The 22709-nt window shown below is 35.5% G+C and overlaps 1 long non-coding RNA gene across 2 annotated transcripts in view; it reads left to right on the top strand.

Annotated features, from left to right (window-relative positions):
• The first annotated feature begins 6 nt into the window (after nucleotides 1-6).
• LOC108446381 overlaps nucleotides 7-22709 on the top strand; it is a 48386-nt gene continuing 25683 nt past the window's right edge. The window contains exons 1-2 of one of the 2 annotated variants that reach the window (XR_001861556.1): nucleotides 7-312; nucleotides 2496-2802. This is a non-coding gene — a long non-coding RNA (uncharacterized LOC108446381). Of the gene's footprint in view, nucleotides 313-2427; nucleotides 2803-22709 lie in introns of those variants that run through there. The other variant, XR_001861555.1, reaches the window with a different exon arrangement.

The following is a 22709-nucleotide window of genomic DNA, read 5'->3' on the forward strand; positions in this document are numbered from 1 at the left end:
AGCCCCGCTGTCCCTCGTGTCCTGCCTGAGAAGGCTCTGAGGGTCACCAGTGCGGTCAAAACCGGCTCCCTTCGTCAGGCGCCGTGTAAACACGAGGTTTATACACGAGGTTTAAACACGACCGGACCGTTAAAAAGTGCATGTAAGGAGAACTTTCCAGGCGATGTGAAACACAGATAGCACATTTTGCTCCCTTTTGGTGTAGCTGGACACTCAGATGACCTAGCAGGGACTGAGAAAAATTGAGAGGAGATGGGAGGTAGCCGTCTGCACTCCTGATTTTCCCTGCGTCTGCTATGGACTGAACTCACAGTAAGCCTGCTGTAATGAACGGCATGTCCCCGTGAATTGCCAACTTCCCAAGCTTGTTACCATATTCTGGCATCTTTGTTACTTGTGCATTTCCTATGCCTGTCAGAAGAGAGAAGGGTAAATTATCTGTACTAGTATCAAAACTAGTTGTTGATAAAACCCAATATTATATATCTCAATGCCTGCTTCTGTGGAAAATTCATTCTGTGTCCTGGGTATCTGTCGAATACCTTCATTAGGCATAATATGTATCAACTTGTGGACAGGATTTGCAGTGTCCACACTTCATCAGGATCTTTGAGAGCATGTTTCAGGCTCTAGATGACGATTCAAAAGGATTTTGCATTCATCAGGATTTGGGGTTTTTTATACAAGTGGCATGACCAATAAAGATTTTGAGTAATTTATGGTCGTTCTAAAAAAAAAAAAAAAAATCACAGGACTAATTAAGCCATGACTTGGTGCGTTTTCTGTCAAAGGGGAGAGATAAGAAAAACCTTGTTAATTATTTCAAAGTCACATTTTATCGTACATAAAAACGCATTTGCCCTTTTGAACCAGGGAAGGGCCAAGAAGTTGCCAAAAAATCGTGTTCACACAGCCCCCTCGTGGTCAAAGCCTTCAGAGCCTCACAACCACCTCTACTCAGAGGAAGGAGGGAAGAGTCAAAGCAGCCTGATGCAAATTAAAAATAAAGCGCTGCAACCTTGGCTCGCAAAAGGCATGGTCACCTGCTAGAATAAAGATATGCCTTGCCTATTACAAGGCTAATCTTTACTGTGCAGTTTCACAGAAGTGAATCAAAGGTTATAAATGGTTACAGCTTTGTGAAAGTATTAGACTAGGTAGAAGGCCACTCAACTAAATTTAAAACCAGATTTCCTTACTACATTGGAAAACATTTTTTTTTTTTTAACCAGGGCTAGGCGTTTGAAGGATATATTTCTATATGCACTAAATTAGTAGATTACATTGATAATAACCTGTATCAATAAAGAAAAATTATCTAAGCTCTGATCTGTCATTTCAAAGAACCTGTAAGTGTAGCACAATCATTAATAGCTTCCAGTTACTTTATTTTTAAAGACTCTAAATAATTTTATATGAGAACTAATAAAGCTTCATAGAGTTACTCCTTTGTTATCTTGCTTGATATTTGATTCAGCATTTTTAAACCTTTTTTTTTCTTCTACCTGTCAATAAGCCAATGTCTTTTGTATTGGCAGTGTATTACAGCCTCTTGAAAGCTGATGAGGAGGTAAAATAGCTGGAGGCAAGTTGGCTGTTGGGAGTTCTGATTCTTGGGTTGGCAGTGTGGGATTACAGGGTAAACATTGTGGATGGAGTAAGACACTTCTGCTTATAGAATCCGTACCAAAACAACTAACTGGTGTCATTTGAATACATAACATCATTAGTCTTCAGACTGAACAAGCTCCGAGTTTTTCTGAAATTTCACATCTTTCAAAGTCATGCTTTCAGTCACATGCACAATAGTGTTTTAAATTTCCACTGAGTTCTTGCTTTCAAGTTTGTCTACTATGTAGTATATTCTGAGATAAAACTAAGAAGATAGAGCACATATTAAAATACTATACCATCCACACGCACAGCAACTTTTGTTTCTTTGTAGTGCTGCAGTGACTGTGAAATCAGCATGTCATTGATATTGCAGGAAATGACAACATACCTTTACTTGCCATTCAGTCTCAAAAGACAGTGTACAGACTCATGGTGTGTCACAGGACTGCCTTATGACTTCTCAACGTGTGTAATTGTCTTAAATTTTGGATACTATATGCAAGGTTTCAGAGACTAAGTGCAAAGCCGAAACTTTGATTGGCTTCTTAGTCGAATTATATTTTTTCATGAAGAAAACAGTGTCTCTAACAATTTCAGCCTCATCAACAGGGATATATAGACAGAAAGTATTCCTCACTGTAGTTTTCCTTCAAAACCAGCTATGATCACCATAAAGACTTAGTAGTATTCCTTGTCTGAGATTCATTAGCAAGAACAATGTTAGAAAGTAAAATAATTGTCTTCAGGTTTTTTTGTGTTTGTTTGTTGGGGGTTTTGGGAGTTTTTTGGGGTTTTGGGAGGTATTTTTGGTTGGTTGGTTGGGTTTTTTGCTTTTTGGGGTTTTTTTTGTTTGGTTGGTTTGTTGTTTTTGTTTTTCACAGATTGGAGCACCAAGATATGGCAAATTAGAGTCTGAGTAGTAACTGCAACTTGAGAAGAATGGAAACATAATTCATCTAAATTGTGATGTCTCCAGAGTGTGGTATTTCTTTTCTGTCTTGATCCTGTTTCTCACAGAAGGAATTTATGGTTCACTTGAGTCTTTTGCCCATTTTGCAAACCTGGAGGTGTGGTCCAGAGCATTTGCCCAACCAACAGAGCAGATGTGGAACATAAGGCACCAGAATCCTGAAAAGGACTACAGCAAGATACTAAACTGAAATCTTCCATATTCTGATGTGTGGCAAGGTAAGACAGAGCACTTCTTGAGAATGGTATCATTGAAATGTAAATGAAAAAAGAATTTACTGGTAGAAAGAATCACCAACATCTCCAACTGAGAAATTATTCCCAGTCCTGAACATGAAACCTGTTTTCTGTAGTCCACAATTTGTACTGGAGAAAAGAATCCAATCTAAAAATACCCATCAATATTTTAGACCAATGTCATCACAAAGTCTTAATCTGATTATTAATTTTGTTTAGGAAAATGGCTGTACCATCCATATATCTACTGAATATTTGTATTAAATTCCTATGCTAAGTGTTACTTAAAACAGCTAGCCTAGATTTATAGCATGATTTACAAAAGATAGGCTCCTACTTTCTATTAGAGATTATTCTTTTCCCTTTTTTCTTTTTATTTTCTTCCTCTTTTTAGGCATTTTTGTTTGAGTGTTATGCTAGTTCGTCTATCAGATTATGATATTTGGGATACCACTGTCAATAATCTGATTAGGAGAGAATATCTGAGCGTTTATTATAAAAAAGGGTCTAAAGGTTTCTTAGGCAAACTATAAATTTCCTCACAGAATTCGAAGTTCGACCTTACATTGGCAGAGTATCAAGGATGCTACTTCTGAAGGGGTTCACCTAAAACCCTTCATAGCTCTGAACCCCAGGGGACTGAGACAAGATGTGGAAAACTCAAGTTTAAAGTCAGTTGCACAGGATCACACAGGAGCTTAGAAACAGGGGTAGAATCTAAGTCTCCAGGATGAAGTTTATCTGCTTCATCTGCTTTAACCACAGTTCCGTCTTTCTCTTTCTGTCTTGTTCATCACACACCTTAAAACTTCAGCAGTAAATTAAGCAGGAATATTAGGAAAGAAGCCCCCTTCATTATACAGGCATTCTGTTTAAAGAATGTCATGGTTTCTCTGTACTTGATACAGACACATGTTGCAGGAAGGAAACAGTCCATGATCATACCATTTCAGACGCTGTGTACTCATCACATCGCAGGGCTGAAACAATATTGCATAGACACTTATAAGAATAACATTTCTTAACTTCTGAACGTATAACTTTCTAACCCCTGCTAGCCAGCTGTCAAAATTCAGTATTAAATTCATGAAAGTATGTCAAATAACAATACTGATACTGTAGTGTTCTGAGTGTAAAGTATTTTTGTCATGGACAAAGTGAAGTAAGAATAGCTAATTATCCTTTGCTTCTTGCACTAAAATACTGAAGGTGATTCAAAGCCTTTCCAGCACTTTAATGTTGCTTAGTCCTCCCAGTCATAATGGTTTTGGGGTATGAAAAAAGGTTGTCTGCAACTTATCCATCTTTTTTTCTTTTTGTACCATATCCTCTGTACCAAATATTTTCTAACACTCTTTTAGAGGTTGCTACCACACAGTTTGATTTATCCTAAGCTTTCCCCAAAGCATCAGCAGATGTTCTTTAAGACAAATATACTTCCAGTACTGTGCGAGCTCAGCTGAAAGAATATATATTAAAAGCAACAGATATAGATATTAGTTTGTAGTTCTACAACAGTTTTTGTAAGGGACGCTAGAAGGTTTTAAACATAAGCAAAGAAACAAAACTATTCAAGCACTTTATAGAGATGTAAGGAATACAGTACAGTAAGTTTCAGCAACTTGCTTAAAGTAGTAAAAAAAGTAAAAATAAATGGTTTGGATCTATTTGGTAGTTCTATTATCATCCTTTCTCCAATAAGAATACATATGTTTACATTTAAGAGCTCTCCAGATTGAAGTTTCTTCTTTCTCTGTTGTCACTTCCAATCTTTGTCCATCAAAATTGTTTTCTATAACTTAGTAATTGCTAGTCAGAGACCACACGTAGTGTTCTATATGCATTCTGGAATATGTTTCAGCTTATCTCATATAACACTTGAGGGTATTTTTCCCAAGTGAATCTCAATGTTTTTCAGTTCTCTTAGTGTTTTACCATTTGTTTTCCTTATATTACACCAGTCAAAAATGATTGCCTTGGAGAGTTAGTTGGGAGCACGATGGGAAAGTCTCTTTTTTCTTACCCAGTATAACTGCTTTAGTCTTGAACTCTAATTGTTGATGGGATTTTATTTCTTTCATCCTGGTATCTTACAATGAGTATCTGTGCACTTAGCTTGATCTCATAAATTAGTTTTAACAAATAAAATGCCCCAGTCAGAGCTAATAGTGACTGGGGGCTCAGCATCTTAAAAACATCAAAAATGTCAAATGCAATACGGCAGGGCAAATCATTAAATCTTTCATGCCTAGTCTTGAAAGATTACTGCTAAGACTTCCCTACTTTTTGAAAAATTATTTTTCTGCTATTCACACCTTGCTTAAGTGGTGACAAAATATGGACGTGGCACCCTAAGCTGCATATAGTACAGAGCATTAAAGCAGGCTTGAAATAATGTGGCATAATTCCTCATCCATCATAACTTCTCTATTCATTTTTATTTTTATTTTTTAATAATTGCTTCAGATATTACAATACTATTTGATCTTCGAAAGAAAAGAAGGCAGAAGAATTGACAGCTTGATCCTTGACTTCTTACAAAAGACCAACTTTTAGATTTTGACCTCTCCTAGCAGTTCATTCAACTACTCTAATAGCAGATCCTTAATTGGTCTTGTTTGAACTTGAGCTTGATTGTAACCCTCACATCCAAAGATCTAGTTAGAATGCCAGGGACTCTCACTGCTTTTATTATAAACACTTTGTTGGGGACATCTAATAGACTTCCTGTATTTGTTTATTTTAGCGAGGTACAATTACAGAAAGAAGGTGTAGACTTTACTATTGGCATTACTTTAAATCTTAGGAACCTGGAGAAAATAGGAAATTAAAAATATTGTGTCCAAAAACTGGTTTCCTTTTTAAAGTAATTTTTCATCCATGCGCTTCTACCACTGGATCATAAGCCAAATACTATTTGCAGTTTACAGAGCTATCCAGATAGAATTTTGAATTTCCTTTCTGTTTATTGGCTGCCCCACTTCCAGTTAGTTTGATTTCACATCCAAAGTGTTGGTCTTTGACCTTGAACCAATTTCTCCAAATTTGTGGCCCCACCAGTGTAAGTGTATGTGTGTGTATGTGTGTATATGTATGAAATTAATAAGAGGAATTTATTCCATGCATGTATGGATGGACAAGGAGAATAAGGGAAATAGTGAGCAGTTGTCTAAATGGTTCTTTTTGAACCCTCAAAATATTTTGGAGTCAGTTCAAACTTAAAATGTGGATCTTTCAACATTGGTAACTTGTAGTTTGTGAGTTTAAATTAATTACGCAGGGCAGGATAGTCTTTCAGTATATTTGATTTCAAGGATATAAAAATGTGACTTCCTACTTTGAAAGTTAATTGTGTAATTCACCCTACCAGTACTGTTAAGAAATACCTCTGTTCAGAGCAGTGCTAGAGATGATGAGGACAGGGCATTGGCTCTAAGGAAGAAACAAAGGAAGTTATCATTTGAAGGACTGCAAGAAACTGTTCTTTGTGAAATACTCTCACAGAAGGAGTAGCTATTCTTAGCGTATGACATTGAGCCTGTAGCAGCTGAGATTTTCTTTGTAAAATTATGCTCGGTACGCTGAATATTTTAATTTAATTCTCTTGTTTGTGATTTCTTGGCGTGCCTGAAAAACTTTCATGTGCATGTATCCTCTATGAGTTCTGTAAATGAATACACTATGTACAAGCAAAAGCCATTTTATGTTGGACACACATAAATAAAAAAGTCTATCAGTACTGTGTTTGCCTTTGTGATCTAGACAGCATAAATTTTAAATTTTAAGCAGTTCTAAAATCTGCCCCAATCCAAGGATGCAACGTTATTTCACAGATCACTTTGATTAAGTCAAATTTCTTCTGCCTGACTTGTTACTGCAAATTAATGGTATTGCACTGGTAGCACATACACTGCTACTAAAGAAGAACTACCACAAGCTATGACATAAGAACTATGACAACAACTCTTGCAAAGTTAGCAGTTCTGTGGCATCTTCAGTTCAGTGACATGTTCAGCAAATAAAATAGTTAAAATATCAGGTTTGTTACTCCTAATCACAGAATTAATTGAGTCTTCAGATAGCATGGCAGATACAGTCTTGTGGGTTTTGATGGTGTACTTTACTAAAGTACATGAATCCAAGCTTTATTGTCAATGCTTCCCTGTAATATTGTTGCTACATTGTTGCTATTTCCTGTTTTCAGTCTTTAGTAATATAGGATAGCCCAGGGTTTCAATCTGTTTTCTTCTCTCTCTTTTTTTCCCTTCTCCCTGAAAGTTTAAAGAGTGGTTGAAATACCATCCAAGTCACATTTTTTAAAAGGAAACTGCATAGTCTAGACTTTTCTAACTCAATTCGCGTATTTCTCTTAAAAGACAAAAAATATGTCCTTGTAACTTCTTCAGCTTCTTTTGAGACTTTATTCCTTTTACAGACCAGTCACAAATACATACACAAAAGATTGCTTAGAGATTTGTAAGAGATGTTGATAGAATTGAAACAATTGCTTTAAAATTAGAGCTAAAATAAATGCTGTATTTGAAAGGAAGTATGATCTTTAATTGGAGTGCCCCATTTATGCAGCAGAAAGACATAGACTTCTGGTTCTCCATGTATAGTTTTAGGAGGCATTTAATTAGGAAATCTGTGTAGAAGCATAATAGTGGATACGTTTTTCCAGACTCCAGAGGAAAATACTATTCATCAGGAGTGCAAGTAGCTCAGAGTCCCATTTTGCAACAAAGGGCCATCAAAACAAATACATAATGAGCTACTTCTGGCTCTTAAAATACTTCTTTCTCTATTTGTCTTATTCAAAACAATCTAACCTGCAGCCTTTAAAATATTTTTTTGTATTACTGTAAAGGCTAGGCCAATAATTTAGGCTCTAAATTTATTTACTTATACCAGGAAATGTTAATTCATTAATACAAAATAGCTATAGATTACTGGTATCATGCCTTGTAGATGAAAAGCAGGTATTGTGATGGTGAGCAGGAGACACAAAACACCCAGCATCGCTACTGTGTATGACAAAGAGATATGTTACTTCACTTTAAACTGGATCTGTGCAGTCGGTATGTTGCCTTGAACTCACGTAATTGCGGAGTTTTGGATCTGGAACAAATCTCAGGACTTGTAATCTATTTTGAGACAAGATTATGTGTAGAACATCTCTATGACAAGTTGTTTCAAAATTTCCTAAAGAATTCCTCTATACTCTCCATAAGTGGCCTATTCCAGTACTTTCACTGCCTTTAATGTTAGATTTTCCTAAGAGCTAAACAAAATACTATTTCTTATAAATAAGCTGATTCCTTCTTGTCCAGTCCTAGGCAGACTTCATAGAAGACTTTTGAACACTGGAAGATTTTTTTCTCTTTTTTTTTTTTGAGTCTTCCACCTTCCCCATAGGCCTAACGCCTTTTCCTTCAAGCATTGCTCACGTGTTGTATTTCTGCAAATTATTAGCACTCTTGTTACTTTTCCCCGAGGACTACTGAATTTATCATAAATACCAGAAAGTTCACTAGTCTGATTTGCAAATAGTGCTCCAGCTGAAGCTTCATGTGATCCATAGGCAATAATTACCTATTTTAGTTGATATACAATATTCTTGGTAAAGCAGCTCAAAATGGCATTTGCCTCTTAATACTATACTGATCTACTCAGTTTATGTTCCACTCTAACTTGATCTAACTACTCTATCTGTAGTACTGTGATAACAATGTCCAAGATGTTGGTCTTTCTTTTTAATTATTTTTACCTTATTCTGTTGTTCTTTGCCAGGAACTTTGAAACAAACTTTTCTTAGATTCTTTCAGTTTATCAAGATTATATAAAATATGCTCTGTCACCAAAGTCATTACTGAAATATGAAATTATGGTCAACCTTATAACTGTCAAAATCCTCTGTTCCATGCCATCTGTTTCAAGACAGCTGAGCCAAGTAATTGTGACTCTGCTGATCCAAGGATTGTCAGCTCAGTTACAAAAACAGTACAGATGTTATCAAATAGAACAGAAACCAAACTAATAAATGCTTTTACATGACTCTTGAAACCCATTGTAGGTAGTCTGGTGCTTCTGTGCAGAATTAGCTTCTATCATAAAAATCTTATTAATTCAGGTTTGACTACAACCTTGCCAACAGAGCACACTGGAGATACATTGATAAACCAGTGAAGATGTGTTGAAGTCTTCTCTGAAAACTACCTTGTAAGACCTATTTAAGATAAAAATTTTTGAGGATGCTAAAGTCTCTTTGGCTTGACACAAAGCTGTAGATTCACTTAACATTAGTAGAGACATTTAACATTAGTAAAAACTATATCTCCCATAATGATCTATTCTCAAGTTTGAACAATTTATCTCAAATTTCTTGGTATTTCATGTATCTCCTCCTTCTTTGTAAAATCACCCTAAGAACAGCAACAGCTCTGCATTTTCTTGCTGCGCATCTTCAGAGAGTCTTCAGTGAAAGCTGTTACATAGGCATAAACATAGCTGTCTGTTTGGTCAAGTAAGTAAAAGCAGGGAATCAAATTGAAGTCTTTTGCACTGTCTTGCAGACCACTAACCACAGTAAAGATATTTGGCTGGCCCAGAAATAACATGTGATACTGAAGTCATATCCAGACTGGGGATTTTTTAAATCATGGTATCCTCAGAAAGCAATAATTTTAGGACTAAGGGCAGGATGATTGTTTAGTTTTCTTGTAAATCTTTCAAGATGCTAATTGTGATTACAGTATGAAATTAGAGATCTAGCCAGTGTGATAAATGCATTTCATATCACAGACAATTAGAAATTTGAGAAACTTAAAGGACTGTCTGTTCAGAATAGAAAAGTATTTGTTTGCAGAAATGTGTTTATGTACAAGAACAAAAGTCAAACAGCAGAATCAGACACCTTTTGGGTAAAGGCTGCTCAAAGGTACTTGCACTTGCAAAGCTGTAAAGCTTTGGGGTATATTAGATGAAATTATTTTTTTCCCACACAAACAGTACTAGGTATCTGAATTTGACTTTTAAAAATTGCTTAGCATATGAAATTGGTTATAATACTCTTTTTTAGTAGAGAGGCTCAAGAATAAATGCTTTCAAGCTGTGCAGGGTACACAAACAAATTGCACAAAGGGAAGCTTGGATCTGTAAAACAAATCTGTTCAGTAGGTCAAGAGTATTAACTAAATTCACCTTGTATTTTAATGCAGAACTCAGGCACCAGGGCATAACAAGGAATGGGCATACTTCATCCCTGCTTGGTAATTTGTGGTGGTGTTCATGTATCTTGAGAACTTCCCTCATTCGTTTGTCATTAAATCAGTTCTACTGGCAGTCAGGTTTCCATGCTGAGAGCTAGGAAGGAAAATATTTATGATTAAAGAGACATACAGCTGCTATTACTGATCCTGAATAGTTTATTTTGGACACATAGATTAGGACTTTCTTTTCTTTTTTTCACTTTTGGGTAAAAGCTTGGGTGTGTGCTTGAAAAAATAAGCCTTCAGTGAGGGTAGAGAATGCCCATTTATTATCTATTCTGCCTGCTGTTTAGGCACTGTAGTATATTTGAGATAAACAGCAAGATTGAAAACAATGTTATTGTTGTTGTTACTGTTACTTAAGACAAATAGGTATATTGTCCTTGATTTCCACAAACATAGGGCTCTTTAGTGTAAGGCACCACAATGAAATTCAGACCAAGTCAATGTCTATATTTTAAAATAAGTTTCAGACATTTGCTACGTATTTTGACTATCTTAGTTTTTGCGGTATATTAAAATAAATTCTTTCTTTAGTTTCCCTAAATAACATTCATAAAAGGTCAGAAAAGTGGCAGTTGATAATATTCAATATTTTGTTGAAAAGTGAACAAAAGTACCTGCTTTCATTTCTCTTAGAATGAACTAATAGTCCATCTCAGGAAGTAGTTTACTTTTCAAGCACTTCATGGAAGTTGATGTTGATATTGTTTAATAATGCAGTTTACATTACTCTTAGTAGACCAACCACAAAAAGTGGTTGATTAACAATCAAAAGTATACAAAAAGTATATTGATATTTAAGCAAACAGCTTAAAGAACTCCTGTGTACACCAATCATTCAACTCTCAATACTTAGTAAAACTGACAGCTGTTGTTCTAGACAGCTTACATAACTCAGGCACTTCATTTCATCCTACTGTAAAGTTTCTTTGGTGAGTATATGGAATTGCTCAGAATTGCTTGTCGCAATGTATTTTGCCTCCAATACTGATCTAGTGCTTCCAAGTGACTTATTTAACTATGAACTTCCTCTCCTTGTTCTAGTTGGGTCATTTCCTCATGTTTTCCTTGGCTTCTGCTTTTCTAGTCACCATAGATATCTGTATTCTCAAACTCCCTCCACTACTTTTGCTGTGTTAGATGGTATAATCTCCAAAGACTAATAATATTGAGTACAACTTCTCTTTTAATTCACAAGCCACATATCTTTCGCTCTCCTCCCTTCTATTCTGAGATACAATTTCTTCCATAAATTAAAAATAAGGAAGAAGATGTATTATTTAGATGAAAGAAAAGAAACATGGAAATATATAAGTTACTACATTAATTTTCCACATATAATAATTTATATAACATATGTGACATTAGTAAATATACTTCTTACTTTGGAATGCTTTTTATTAGTACCAAGCATGTCTTCTGGATCAAAAATACCATAAAGTTAACATATATTATAAATTCCTTGTATCAACAAAAATACTTCTCAAGATGGCACTTGTTTTTACATATTGAAAAATATTTTATTTACTACAAGAGCTTCATACCAAATCTGCAAATACTAGAAGCAGTTACTCTAGAGGATTAATGTCTCTTGGGCCACCCCCAGGGATTCTTAAGAAAATTGGTTTTAATTTTGTTTTCCTACTTTTTTTGTGTAACCTAAGCCAGTGTAGCTCTTTGTAGTTCAGTTCCACCTGAAATGGTGGAATGGGTATTACAAGAAGTTTCCAACTTACAGGAGTAGAGACACATATGCTCAGCTAAAGTTATGAGATTAAGACTAATCATTACAAATACTCCACTGGAATATAGCAGCTTTTGACAAAAAGAAAAAAAATTAATCTGTACAGGATATCAAGCTTTCTTGGGATTGTGGAATTCTGTGCAAATTTACTGATTTCTGCTTCAAATATGAGGTGCATTTCCTATCTTTATTATATCTCCCATAAACATACAGGAGGAAAAAGTTTTCTAAAGTTATAGAAATTTTCCAAAACACTCCAATGTACACACTTCTGCTGTTAGGAAGAGCACAATAGCAAATTACACAGCAAAGACACTGCTGAGATGCAAAAGTAAGAAGAGTAAGGAAAAAGCTCAGTGTGCAGAATCCATTTAATGTCTTGTGGCAAAGGCAGGCAAATGGTGATTAAGATGCAAGGCAAACTAATCATGCTGGTGATAAAAGAAATGGAACGTGTAGCGCATATAAGGAAGTATAAGAGCTTGCAGGGGAAGTAAACAGGAATAAACAACAGAGAAGGATGTATAGTCTCTGTTGCTTCTTACTACCTTTACTTCTCATGTAATTTTTCCAAGTAAAAAGTAGTATCTGATGACTCTATTTCTATTATAGTAACTTAATCCTTTTCCACAATGCAATTTACACATTTTGTTTTCCAATTTGAGGCATTTATTCAACTGTCTTTGAAGTCTTCTACAGAGGCTTTTTTACAGTATGTCCTGTTTTTCACGGTAATCTCATTTGCTTGCCCTCAAACATTTTTCCATTTTCTTCCAAGCTGATCTTCCAGGCTTTTAAATTTCATTTGCACATAGGTCTGTATGTTGCAGAAATATTTCCCTTAAGATTTTAACACAATCAAAAAGTATACGAAATACAACATAGATACTAGGCAAAAGCAATCAAATTATTTTGCACTGATGAGCTAGCATGCACAATGCTATGAGTTGCATCATGTAGTAAAATAAACCGCTATGGTAATTGTCATGATAGTTTTTAATTTTCTGTGTGGATGCTTTTCTTCCTTCCCTAAAAAGAATCCTCAAAAAAAAAAAAAAAAAAAAACATTTAATTCAAACAAGCAAATCATTTGCCTTTCTAACATTTGGGAGCAAAAAAGGCTCCTGATCAATTTAGTATCTACTCTAGGACCATTTACTTTATATTACTTCAGAATATGACCAGCAATCAAAAGACTTTGCAGCAGTAGAAAGTTTTCTAACAACCTTCTGCATAATTACTGGACCTTCCTTTCTTCCTTCCGAATTCCGAATTCCGAATTCCTTCCTTCCGAATTCCTTCCTTCCTTCCTTCCGAATTCCTTCCTTCCGAATTCCTTCCTTCCGAATTCCTAATTCCTTCCGAATTCCTTCCTTCCTTCCTTCCGGATTCCTTCCTTCCGAATTCCTTCCGAATTCCTTCTGAATTCCGAATTCCTTCCTTCCTTCCAAATTCCGAATTCCTTCCTTCCTTATTCCTTCCTTCCTAATTACTTCCTTCCGAATTCCTTCCCTCCTTCCAAATTCCTTCCTGCCTTCCTTCCTGCCTTCGCTCCTTCCTTCCCCCCCTCCTTCCTTCCCCCATTTCCCCCTTCCTTCCTTCCCCCGTTTCTCCCTTCCCCCCTTCCCTCCCTTCCATCCGTCCTTCCATCCTCCTTCCCTCCCACCCTGACAGTACTGATTCATCAAGGTGGATGAAGCATTTGGGTATAAAGGTGTTCAACATTAGGGGAAAATCTGCAAGTTAGTAGATTACAAGTGATTAGAGAAGTATCCATAGAAACCAGCAAATCTGAAGCAAACAACTTGATAAATTTCAAAGGGGATGAAGAAGAGAAGAGGGTCCATCATGAGGCAGCTATTGTCACATGGCATGGATGGACAGGTGACACAGAGAAGAGAGAGGTATTTAGTTAACTTCTGAGAGCAGAAAAAAAAGATCATGTTAGGATTAGTTCTAGGGTCACTGATTATGGAAAATATTTGGAGGAAAATACACATGGTGAAACATTTAGCCTGCTAGAAGTCCTAGAAATTTTTAGTCTGTCTTTCAAAGAAGCTATATTCACAGAAGTTATGTACGCACTAAATATCAGAGTGAAAAATAGTGTGAAGAGACCAAAGAGCTGCCACAAACATGAATAAGAAGTAATGCAGAGGGCACCAGAGAAGAAAAAGCTCAGGCCTGCAGAAATCAACTGAGACTCAGAGAGTATTCAACTTGAGAGGGAACCCTAGAAAACAGGTATAGAAGCCTATGGAATTTGTTCTGTATTCTTTTATAATGCCTATGTAGGCATGAGTTAAAAGTATTCCTTATTTTATAAAAGGCCATTCCATCTCTTCTGAAGTTGGAAAGTATAGTGCTAATTGATGAGGTTATTCACTTGTTAGAAACCTGTCAAATGTCAGTGCAGCATTACAAGACACAAAGTTGCAAGGACGTAAAGTATCAGGCTTTCGCTACTCAAAATAGTACTGATTCTACCCCTCAGGAAGTCAAATTCCTGTGGACTAGTATGTCCTTGGCTAAAAGGCCTAGTCTGACCTCCTGGTTAATCTTTGTGTCCTCTTTCTTTCCCCTCCCTGAACATACTGTTTTCCTATATATCTTCAGGCTGGTTAGTAACTAGTCAGAATAAGTAGTAAGAAAATGGAAGCAAGGATTTTTCTTGGGTATTTGCTCAAGGTTTTCAGGGAGTGGTGAAAATTTCTCACTGTGAACATCTGTAGCTGTGATCAACAGCTCAACTATTCTGTAGTTGCTGTATCCTGCATGTCTTTCCACACTTTCCAGCAATATTGCAATCATTTTTGATTCCGGAAGTGAAGGTATGTCAGTATAGAAGAGGAGATTTTTCTTTTTTGGTGAGGAAAAGTGAGTCTAGTGAAAATCTTACTGAACTCATGGGCAAAGTGACATTCAGGCTCCTTATGTGAGAGGAGAAGACAAGGAAAACAATGATGATGACTGAAAAAGCATGTTTTTCAGATCTCTGCATGACTAACATGAGGCCATCTCCAAAAAACATATAGTTGTGCTTAAAAAGAAAAGGGCAGACAGTAAAATATCTTTATTTACAGTGGATTTTTTTACTGTCCTCTTGATACTGGTTAAGAAGGGTGAATAAAGAAAGAGTCAGGCACTTGCTTTCCAGAAAGAAAACAGAAAGTGGACATCTTTGGCTATAAGTACGAGATCACGCAGCTTAATAGCCCTCAAGGGAGCAGATATTTCTAGAAAAAAAAAAAAAGAAAGAAATTCCTCAGAGATCCAAATGACAAAGATACCCTGGTTTTAGAAGCTTCTGTTTCTCATATCAAAAACTAGCAAGTGGAGTAGTAACAGAGGCTCCTGAGTAAACTGAGACCCCAAATGAGCAGTACCCATACCATTCAGGGAGAAACAAAGACCATCCAGTTCAGCATGCTAAAGTGTTTATAGCTTACCTCCCAAGTTTCTCCTTTGCACTCTGCTGAGGCTTTTGCTAAATCCCTACATACATTAACAATACTAACCACACTCCATACTTGCTTGACAGGCTGCCTATCAGTAGAGAATACAAATTCAGCCTGGATACTAAGTTTTTCTAGCACATAAAACAGTCATATACAAGGATGACCAGTAGTGATTAGGCTATGGTACTACACAGAAGTTCCTCCATGTGATTTGAATTAATTGATTTATTAGTAGCAAAATAGCCAGGTGGGTCAAGCTAATTAAGACTATGATTGCTAATTGCCAACACTGGGGACAATATGAGCTGCATAGCTCCATAAACTGCTACATAGTTAAGACTGGAGAAAAAAAATAAGGGAGACGATGTTGCTGAGATGAAGGTGTAACTTACAGTACACCCCATTCAGATGAGGTGAAAGCAACCAGTCCTATAAAAAATTTCTCTCACTCCCCAGCAGTCTAGTCTAGTGGCCTCTGAAGAGGTGTGAGCACAAGATAATTCACTGGGAAGAAAATACATCTTGTACCATTAATAAATAAAAATAAAGTACTTAATTTGTCTTTATATTATCCTTTTTTAAATTTTGATTTTAAAATATTTTATACATAATATATTAATATATTTGTGCATGTATATAATCTATAAATTATATAGGGGTGCATGATCAAAAAAGGTTGGAGTCTACAGGTCTAGCTTAAAATTCAGAATGACTTTTCATCAGGTTTCCAGTTTTTGGTGTATTTCAGTCTCTGCTATCTTGGGTCATTCCAGGTAGTTTGGCTCTCAGGTTTAGGGGTTTAAAAGAAAACAGCAATACCATGTGGTTTATGGTGTTTGTCAAGCTCAAGACATAAACCTGACATTCATGTGCATTTAAAACTGCGTGTTTCTCTATAATGCTTCATAAATCATACAATACAACTGTAGGGCCAAATGGGCCCAAATGATTATTGTTGTCAGATTGTTTGCCTAAATGTCACAGAGAAAGTATGATCTAAATTTGGAAAATCTATTTTAATAGGTCTTTATGACCACAGCTGTATTAAGCCTAAAAAATCCAGATAGTATGCATATTGCAGAAGGTTGAGGCTTTAAAAACTTAGATTTTTATATCAAGGAATTTAAAAAACCACAACATATTTCTAGCTATGGAATTGCTATGGAAGATGTTTTAAAGCAATATCAACACTGTAATTTTTGAAACCTCTCTTATTCTGAACCCAGTTTATTTATTAATAAATTAATTTCAGAAGAGAGGCATAATTTTTTTATATTGAACATTGGGTTCCTCATACTTCTTTCTTTATCAAGCACTACATAGTTCTGGATGTTCCCTTTCTTAACATCCCTTTCCTTTTTTCTCACTATGGATTCCCCATACCTCTTTATCAAGTTCTACAAAGTTCTGGAAGTTCCTGTTCTTAATGTCCCTCTCCTTTTTTCTGACTAGTAAATGAATCATGAAATTTATTCCTTTTAAAACAAGATTCCTATTCCTTTCAGTTTGCCTGCCAAAACTGATAATCTCCTTGGATGCTGGCACATGTGTTTTAGAATGAATATTTTCCAGAACTTACTCCATGTTTATAGTGACACTCTGAAAAGGGATGTTACCTTCAGTTCTCTCTTCTCCATAGCTTGACTGAAGTTTTGGATAAATATTCGAGCTTGTTCTAAAAGAAACTTCTGCATGTATGATTATTTTTTCTTTACCATTGCTTTAAATGTAAAAAGTGAAATGTTATGTTGTATTAAAGAAAATTTGATTAACAGTAGATTCTAATGAATAATGATGCTTGCAGCATTGCTTAATCAAATATAATTCTATCACAAATCATTTTGCATTCTCAGTTTTTGCCAACATACATGGCAGGTTTGTGGGAGGAATGTTTATTTCCCATACTAGTTCTATGTGTTTATTTGGTGTTTTCTTATTCGTTTGTTTCAATTCACTTAGCTGGTATTGGATCTTTTCTCTATGGTGCTACCCCCTCATTTAATTTTCTCAGTGGGAGAAATTCTCATCCTGAAGAAGTTGCTAGGATCAGAATTTTCCCAACAGATTTTTTCTGATGCTTTATGTGGTCTCTAACAGCACATGTTTTATATACTTATAGAAACAATTTTGTAAATTATAAACATTACTAGGCTTATTCTTTTTTCAGAGAGGTTAACAATATTTGGCAATTCTGTGGAATATTCTCTGCCTAACCTTCAGTATTATCTTTATTTTCTTGAGCATAAATTGTTAGGCAAGGTTCTTCTCAATGAGGTTCCTGAGGGAATTTTAAGTGCATTAGTTCACTAACCACAGTAAATGAAATTTATTATCTATCTGTGCAACCTTTATATCTCAAAACATTAGTTTTCATCCATTTTTTGAATCTTATTTTGATAGTTTGCTGCCAAAGGATTTGTGTACAGACTTTACTGAGATCTTCCCATATGTCATTATGTTCATGTTTCTGTGCTGCCACACAAGTTGTCAAAGATGCCACATTTTTTTCCATTTCTTTCTATTTGACATATTCCTGGCATTTATTTCTAGTTCTTTTTTTAAAAACACTTGAAATTAGATTAACTAGATGTCTTTTTTAAGCTACTTTAGTATTCATTCCTCCACTGATTGATACTATGTATTAGTTTTTAGCCATTCTGTACTGAAAATAGAAGAAATATAAATGTCACATTCTGACCTCATGTCAAGACCTTGTGGGTTTCTTTTGACTAGTTACTTTAGAAATATTTTAGTTATCTCTTCAGGATTTTTGCTTCCATTAGGGACACATTGACAGTAATATCCTTGCTTTGTAGCTTAGAAATATTCATAATCTAGCCTGAACTGTCTGCTGTTAAGCCTAGAGAGTGTTGTATGCTTTAGAAGCTGTGCAGGTACTCGTGTGGACTGCTTTGAGATATACCCCTATATAAGCTCTGGCTTGTGCAAAATGCTAAAAGCAGCATTCTTACTAGTGCTTTGGCCTCTCACACAACATTGCTTAAAGAGTGGTATAGGCAACACTTTGTTTTACTGTACTTGCAAGAATACATTGACTTGAAAAACAATAGTGCAATACAGAACATCCACTTTCTAGGTCTGTTGACTGTGTGTCTGCAGTTCACCTCCTGAGGTCTTAGACTGCTGACCTGTGGCCTGACAACTCAAATTTATTTGAAGCTTTTGTATCTCTCTCTCTCTTTGAGGCTGCTACACTCCTCAAAGATGAAACTGAGTGTTATCCATGAAGGGAGAAGATGTAAAACATACTTCAGGTTTTAGATCAGAGCTCAAACCTCAGTGGATCCTTTTGGCTCAAGCTGATTAACTGATCTCCACAATTAATACCTGCGAACTGTTTTGGCAAGCCCATCTGAAAGGTGTTATTTTAGTATAATGTTCATTGTACATGCAAAACTGGTTCAGAATTGTTTTTCTGTAGGAACAAAAATATTGGGGTTTTAGTTGTTATATTTAATGGAACAGAGTAAAATATTTTTCTATTTGATCTCTGTCCCCTAGTGGGCTTTCTTTTTTTCTTTCTTTCCAACAGTGTGACAGTTTCCTCTTTAGACTTCTAATTATGTCTCCAAGGACCTTCTACATTAGCAATGGTGGTGGCCATTTACCATTCTACCCAGCTACATTCTACCCAGGCTATAGCAAGTTTTATAAAGATGGTTGTTGTATATTTTAAAACTCCTATAGAGTTTCAGGCTTTATTTGAATAATGTAATGGCAGAAATAGTCAAACCATTCTTTTATCTGGCTACAGAAGAAGTTGACATGCTTATGATTGTGGTAACATGGTCTATTCAGGTCATGGATCTGAGCTGAATATGGTAATTCAGACAACTGTTTCTCAACAAACCTGCTAATGGCATTGTCTTTGTGAGGCCATCTGATAAGAACCTCTGCTATAGTATTTGAATAGCTCTTAAAATCAGACACTTTGGATAGCCCTTTTCCTCCTCTTCAGGATTATTATAAAGAATGCTGCATTAACTACGTTGTATCTTCCAGCTTTCCATTAATTCTATCACTCCTTTTTATTGCATCTCTAGATATCTTTCCATGCTACATGCTGAGAAAAAAATGTAAAAGGTATGCATCTTCCTTTTCACTCAAAAATGCTTCCCAAAAGCCTATTTCCCTCTAAAGTCCAGACAGAAAAACTCAGACATTCCTCAGACTGCCACACAGCATATTTGTAAGAGGATTATAGCAAAGGTGGTGTTAGTTGTGCAACATTTAAAAAAATTAGAATTAAATATAAAATCTAGTAAGATAGCCTTAAAACCTATTATCTCACAATCAAAACATGTCCTTGTGTTCCAAATTCCTCTTACCTCTCTGTCATAATCAGAACATCAGGTCTAACACAGGGTAATTTTAAAGGAATTTCAGGCTGGTACTGCCTTTTCAGGGTTGTTATGAAAAAACATACTGTGCACATGTAAAAACACATGGACTTAGTGAAGGTGCTTTTATTTGTAAGTCACATCTGGAATGCTAAGTCCTTTTTTTTAAAAAAAAAAAAAGTTCAGTCTGGACAAACTGTGAAAACAAGGGTAGTCCAACCCAAGACAAACAGTTACTATGCCCAGGTAGTTGTGGTGAAAGAGAAGACCCCCCTCTTCTGGCATGAACTGGAGTAGCTCTCACCAGAAGATGATAAAATATGTTCAAAACCATGTTATGATCAGAAATAGGAATAAACCTAGTATCTGTATATAAAAAAGTATCTCTTCCTCCATCATGTCCTCTCAAGTTTTCTCATTTCACACTTACACAAACTTAGTCCTCCACACCAGGTAACTGCATGTGTATCAAAAGTGTTCTAGCTTCTTCTTTGCCAGACTGTGAACATGCAGTGTGTCATGGACGGATTATTTTTGCGTATTTGTTTTCTGGCTCAGGACAAAACATCTGAAGAACTCTCTATTCCAAGCACAGAGTGAACTGAGCACTGACATTAAAAATATGCCCTGCAGTCTTGATGACTGTAGGAGGAAAAGCCTTTTGACAGACAAATTGTCTTTGCTCAGGCAATATTATTTGCTTCATTCTTCCCTGAAGGTGACCAACAATTCCAGCTAGTGAGAAAAGACTTTTGCTAAAGATGGTCAGAAATCCTTTTGTATCCAGCATTTCAACTGTTCCTGTAAATGCAAGGTTTTCTCTATGATAAATGTGGCAGTGAGAATTCTGTCCCAGTCACATTTCAAAACAGATAACTCTGTATTTATGTGTACTTATCATTCTCTCTTTAGCTACCAGAAGTAAAGAAGCAGCATTTATAATGTTTCCTTTTGTTTATTTTTAAATTTTGTATTATCTTTTTTACCAGCCTTTGCAATTTATGAGTTAATGGTAGGTAGATGGAATTCTTCCCTTTTAGATCATATACTTCATTCTTTGTAAATGCGAGATAGACTAGTTTTCTCTACATCCTAATGGTTAAGAAAAAACAAAGCAGTGAGAGACATTCACATTCCTCTTGTATTGCTGGATGAGCAGCTGTTTTGCTTTAGTTTTAAAAACTGAAGTCAGAGATGGAGAGAAATGTAATGCTGTTTAGTGTAATTCGTCTGTAAGGTAGAATATTCTCTGCCTGAAAAATGGGAAGAGTTGACCAATGGTGTATAGTTGTCTCATTTCTATGCAGTAATACACAAAATAATACACTTCTTTTCAGAAGAGAATGGCAGCCATTATGACAGGTACTGAAGTGGCATGGAAATTTGTCTTGGAATAGAAAAGCTCTTAGTTTTCAGCAGTTCTCTTCTGTATATCAGAAAATTCTGATCACTTTAATATATTTTATACTTTTTAATTCTAGATTACTATGTCAAACCTAAATAATATGAAATTACTAGTTTTCATTTTTCTGTTCTCATGGTTTTTACTATTTCCATTTCTATTATTCATATCTAAATATTAACTAATCTTTGTTTGACTTTCCAGTGTGAAATCTGAACAAAGTACAGGTTAATCTAGATTTTTTTTCTAGACTCTCTAGGATTTTTCTCTAGATTCTCTCTTCTTCTCTAGATTTTTGTCATGACTTCTCAGATTGTGCAGTACAGTTTTGCTTTTCAAATCTATTGTTTAACTGGAGCAGTTTTCAACCGCTACTACAAAAAGGAATTTGTGTTGGAGTTGGTATACTAATGGGTAGCAAGAGAACTTCATTTTCTTCTGAATACTTTTGTACTTTACTAAATTTGTCCGCTTTGTCCCAAATAAACTCTATTTTTGAAAGAAAGGTGAGATTTTTTCTTGAGAATAAATGGCTGGTATATCAACCAATGTCTCTCTGAAGTTTTCAATTACAAATGTTTAACAGTTGCTGTTGAACTACAGTAAAATTAAGGCAGTCACAATTTTGGAGGGGTAAAAGGTTTCTTGAGGTAGAACAACAAGCCAGAAAAGAAATCAGCTATGTATTTCTAATTATTTCAAAGCATGCTTTTGTTAGGTCTGGGAAAGTCTATGAAGGACAGACATATAGTATAGAGTATAAAAAAGATGCTAATACTGCATGAATTATGATTCTGTCATAAACTGGAACTGGGAAAAAAAGAATCTTTATCACCAAATGTCTTAAGACTAATTGTTAGAGAACAGGAGATTAGTAATTTATTGTATCTACAATTTATTCATCTTCATCTTCTTGGGTGTTTTTATGAAGAACACGTTGCATTTTTACCTGCAATACTTCATGAACTGTTTCTCAAACTTTTTTAAAGCCATTAGAAATGTATATAATTACTTTTTACTTGCATTTCTTATGTTAGGTCAGTTTTTCATTTCTCAATGTTACGACGTTGGAAGATTATTGTGAGCAATTGTCAGCAGATGGGTTACAGAAGAAAAGAAGTGTTTTATCTCCTATGAGAATGAGGCTAAGCCTGTTTTTCTGTTGCTAAACAGAGTTTTAAAATGTTTGGAATTTATATTCCATTTTACTGGTGACTTTAAGTGACATTAAGGCAGCTAATTTACAGCTTAGATTTTAAAGGTCTTCTGGTATGTGTTTTCCAAGGATTTCAATGGTTGTCCAGCACCAAAATGCTTCAAAAATTAGTCCTTACTGTGTGATGTCTTTAGCTTACATTCTATAAACATCCTGCTCTAATGGTGTGTCAAGAGACTATATGTTATATGTATGTACTAGTATCTTACAATATTAACACAGACATTAGCCTGTATGATGTTCAGTTTTACTGAAAAGGGGATTCACAGTAATTAAAGAGACTGAGGTTCTCTCAAGACAATGACAATCATAGTCTTTAGGATTTTGAATACTCTAGAATACTCTATTCAAGACAATGAATTCACTGGTATTCACACAATTTTCCCCTGCATGAAAGAAGGCAAATAGTATCCTCAACTGCCTTAGGAGGAGTGTTG

Source organism: Corvus brachyrhynchos, unplaced genomic scaffold (assembly GCF_000691975.1).
Source record: "Corvus brachyrhynchos isolate BGI_N302 unplaced genomic scaffold, ASM69197v1 scaffold194, whole genome shotgun sequence".
NCBI lineage: Eukaryota > Metazoa > Chordata > Aves > Passeriformes > Corvidae > Corvus > Corvus brachyrhynchos.